Source organism: Nothoprocta perdicaria, unplaced genomic scaffold, assembly GCF_003342845.1.
Source record: "Nothoprocta perdicaria isolate Ctin4 unplaced genomic scaffold, notPer1 scaffold_389, whole genome shotgun sequence".
NCBI lineage: Eukaryota > Metazoa > Chordata > Aves > Tinamiformes > Tinamidae > Nothoprocta > Nothoprocta perdicaria.
This window is the reverse complement of record NW_020455631.1, coordinates 259,639-264,597: the sequence shown is the minus strand read 5'-3', so window position 1 is coordinate 264,597 and position 4,959 is coordinate 259,639.

Here is a 4,959-nt window from a genome sequence, read left to right as displayed (position 1 = left end):
GGCTGGTCTGACCCCCAAGAAGAGACCATTATCTCCCCCTATAGTGTTACATAATACTGGGATTATGTATTGTAAATTTCTGACTTATTTATTTTCTAAAAAATAAAACATTTCTTCAAAAAATTGTATCTCCCTCCCTCCCTTTTTTTTCCCCTTGAAGTTAGTGTATAGGTAAGTCCCAAGTGTTGCCCAGTGTGAGCATGTGATAATATAGACCGTTAAACTCACAGTTTTCTGACATTTGTATCCGCAGGTCTCACTTTGAGTGTCTTGAGTCACCAAATACGCAGTGGGACTTCTCTTAAACAGCCTGTCCATGATCCCGTCCCTTCACAAAACTCCTCCTCACCGCAAGCTCCCTCCTATATCAAATACCCAGTTCTAGCAAAGCAGTTCACTAGGAGCATGAGCATACCCCTGGCCCTGGTGTAGTTACAGGAGCCCCTGCCTCACGCTACCATCGAGGCTTCCTCCTCTCTCCTCTAAAGCACGAGCTGGAAAAAAAGGATTTCAATGGGAGTCAAAACTGTTTTGGTGGGTTCACTGCTCTCAGAATGGCCCATATGTAGTTCTGACCGGCACAGAAGAGCTTTCGCGGCTCAGACTGTCTCATAGGCATTAACCATCCATCCCTGCTCTATCCCCCATTCTCTAATCCAATAGTGCTCCATGCAGTGGGGAAAATAGTACCCAAGAAGTTGGCTAGGAGATTCAGTGACATGTCCCCTGCAGGCAGCAGCAAAGCCGGGCTCAGATGGAGGAAAAACCCAGAAAACTGAAGGAAAAGCCACTGCCTTTGACTTTGAATTACCACGAGCACTACACACGCTGCCATGAACACCAACGCAACTTGTGGTTATTGCCAACTCTTGTCCTCCTAGGACAACCAACGGAGCAGCTACCTCCAGCTGGACCGATCCTGCTGTTTTTCTGGAACAATCTTCCCCGTTCCCTGGCATCTCCATCATGCTGTGAAGTTTAACGGCCTTCCAAAAGGAATGACAAACATCACAGCAAGAGAGGACTGAAGCCAAGGAAGCAGCTTATTGCTTTGTCTTAGGTCAGTTCCCAAACAAGGAAGGTGCTTGTTGCCCCCCTGCTTTTTACGCTGGACCTTGGGAATGGAGCTCGAGGGCAGCACGAACCAGTGACCTACCCCAGTTCCAAAGGTGATKGCAGAGTGTGCCCCCCACCCTCCATGCCCACTGCCAGAGAACTGGGCATCAGTTGCTTTCTTTTAATGCCCCTACAGTGAATGAAGGCATCAAAATAAACTCGTGCTACAGAACCACACATCTAAAGCCAGGGCAGACACCAGCACCTAATGAGTCAACCATGTCACTCCTCTCTTCYATGGCAGCAATGCCAAAGAGCACCGTGCTTAGGGACAGTTCAGGTGGAAGTGATGGTGAAGGGTGCGTGTGAGCCCCTTCCTCCCATGGAGGCCATGACAGGACCAAAACAGGCCCCAAGAGCCAGACCCACCTGGCTCAGCTGAAGCCTGAGCCCAACTCTGGAGCCCTGCTGATAGTTGCAGTGTCTTCACCAAAAGGCCTGTGATCAAGTTGACCTGGTAGAGACCCCAGTATCACCTCCAGGCCATTCCCAGGCAGCACTCAGTACCCTCCTCCTCTTTCCTTTTAACTCCTCTTTCCTTTTCACTCCATTTGCCATCATCTTCAAGCAGAAAGTCCTTTGGGCACCCCAACTGGTTGGCCAAAGCAAGGCCTGAAATAAAAGCAGAGCAAAACACTCTTTGTGAAGCTATCTCAGGGCGCTGACTTCTCAAAAAAGTTAGCCCAGCTTAGCAAGACTCTGACACAGAGGTCAGAAATCTTAATTTTAACAGTTTGGGTTCGCGTTATTCATATTCTGTGACATTTAAGCCTGAGGAGGAAACCCACCACGATGGCTCTCACCCTGTCACAGTTTCTATAGTGCAGCTCCTCTGGTATTAAACAAGGCCAGTGCCTTGGTTGGCATGGCTTTATCGGGGCATTTAGGCAGAACTGCTTGAAAAATGGGGTATGTTCATCAGCGATTACGTTTTAGTGCTAAAGAAAGGTCTGATAAATGCACTTTTCAGAGCGCCTGCACACTCTGTAYGCAGAGCTGCATCTCAGCTGGAGCACCGAGCACCTTCTGCATCCACACCTTCCCCTGTGAGGTGAAGCAGCCTAGGCCACCACAGCAAGGCACCTCAAGACAAAATACCATCACTAATCAAAAAAGGATGAATTCCCAGGCCACCAAAACCACTACAAAAGCCAGGTGAAGGCACTACAAGTTCCTGGGACAAACATTACTACAGAGACTTTCGAGAATACATGAGGAATCCTCTTCTGCTGACCTCTGAGGGGTACGATCCTCCTTCTAGCAGTACCACAGCCTGTGGAGAGACCCCACTGTGCTGGTTACTTACTCCAGTGGAGAAATAGCACCTTCTAACTTCCCAATGCTGCCTACAGTTTGGATGCTTCCTRCAAAGTTTGGAGGTCTTGGAAGGTCTCCGTGAGTGGTCCTGCAGCCCAGCTTGTGATTCTGAGCACCGTAAGATGGTGACCATGGGTTGAGAGGGCACTGGGATCCGACTGGCTTTTGCAGCAAGACTGTTACGTACATAAAGCAAAATCAGTATCAAGACACTGTTCTTCATAGCTTTCATTTTTCATCAAGCACCTTCTAAATACTAATTTTCAGAAGCTCCAACTTTGACTACATTCTTCGAAATTAAGTTTCAGGGATCCCAAAGCAATGGGGGCTACAACAGAGACAAGCGCAAGATGCTCTCYACATGATGGATGAACGTGGGGATTCCCTAAAAACGTTACCGCAACATGAGACTGCATGGGAACTCGGGCCCAGGCTTCATGTTTGTGGGCAGCTTCCCTGATGAGAGCCCAGCGGCAACACTCAGGAAGAAATAAAGAAATTACAGAAAATACTATGTGATGGGAGGGCTACCAGACACTAATTTCCTTTCAGTCTGCACAACTGCGATGTCTCCAGTTTTTTAATCAAGGAATGGGCAATGTATTTGGACAGCCCTCACTGCTCCCTTTTCTGCAATTACTTTACAGAAAACTCTGCCTTCAAATATTCAGTGGTGCCTCAGAATGTTCTTAAWATTACACCCAATTGAGAGCTACTCTGTAGGCTCAACTTGAACTTCATGACCAAAAATGATCTTCTCTGTCTTCAGCAGTGATACAGCACCGACCTGGCAATGGCTACCATGGAAGAAAGCACTGCCCAGTATCTAGTGCATCTGTTTTAGAGACCCACTCCATGTCCAAAGCACCTGCTCATGATTCAGCACTTCCTATCGCCGCGTTACCAATCCRGAGCTAAAGCACAACTGAATGTTTTTGCCCAAGCTAAGGAGGAAGCACAGGATCCTCCTCACCACATTTAACAGGTCAGGAGCCTCACTTGATCCAGTGAATGTCTGCAGCCAGCGGCTAAATGGCAGGGGCTTCCAGGGAAGGCTCTGCACCCTTCCCAGAGCRATGGGGTGACAAGGTGCCGCATTCGGTACCGTCAAGGAGACGGAACCGTTGCGCATCCAACTTCAGCTGGCAGATGACAGCAGGCAGCGGCTTCCTGTTTGATTTGGCAAATTGCTCCTATCAGTTCTACCTGCCATCTTCAAAGGGTCCTCAAAATCATCCTGCCATCTTCAAAGGGTTATAAAACCTTCAAAAGGYTCTACATGTTGATTGTGAGGACTATAGCAGCATGCGAAAGACTCAACAACACCGARGCTGACAGGGAGGAGGGAGAAAAAAAAAAAGGAATGATGATCCAGATAAAACATGACACAAAACAACAGAACACCGTGAAATACGAGGATGACACTGTTGAATGTATACAAGTTATTCAGAGAAAATGGTATCTCCAAGCATAATTACCCCCAGAGTAGATGGTGAGCTCTTCACAGCCAAGACTATCGTGCTTTATATACTTGGTGTGCAAGAAATCTGCCTCCTCGACATTGTGGCGATGCAAATTAAAACTTTGTCCTGCTGATCTTAATCTTGGCTGCCTGATTCTTGCCAAGGGAGCTGTTGGCCCTGGAGACAGAGCCTCCATTTTCATAAAAATCAATACTTTATTGCAGGATTTGGAGCAATTAATAGGAGGCATGTGGGGCAAGAACTGTACAGGCAGAAAACAGGAACCAGGCATTTAATTCTCTATTGGGAAAAAAATAATAAAATATTTTTAAAAATAAAATATATTTAAAAAAATAAAAATAAAAATATTTTCTGTATTCTTCACAAATACGCAATAAGCTTTAAAATTTTATACAGAAACTTAACTGCAAACTTTCAAGGCCCTTTTTCTCACTGCCTTTAGTGAGACTTGGGCCGGATTATAAAAGATGTTGAGGCTGAAACCTGGCAACCTTTTGCCCCAAGGAGTCTTCCCGTGAGGATCCAGGCCTTTTGCTCCACAGCGTTGGTGTGTTTGTGTGTTTAAAAAGCCACAGAAGCGGTAAGTTAAGCAGGCCTGGAGGGTCACACTTACCCCTTACCCTTCCAAACTGAAGATACGTTTTAAAGGACCTCGACACTGCAAAGGCCATATGAACAAATCGAGATCTACTTTAATTTAAAACACAAGTGCAAATGAGTCACAACTACAGATGAGCAGGAACATTTGTTTCAGATTATAAACCCTTTTCTATTTTTTTAAAGCCCTGCTCTTTTGCATAAAAAAGCAGTATATCTAGAATACAGAAATATTTAAATCATTTTTTTTCCAGTGCAGCCAAGAAAGAGCTAAAGGATTCCATCAATCAACTGACTTCATCAGCCCTCAACTTAGGCATCTAGTCTAGGCAAACAACCAACATTCCCTCTATCATCCATGGGGAGGGTGATCCCGAGAGGCAGCGACTTCATCCTAGAGGAGTTATCCATGGAGATAATCACCCCCTGAAGGAGGTCCTCCCTC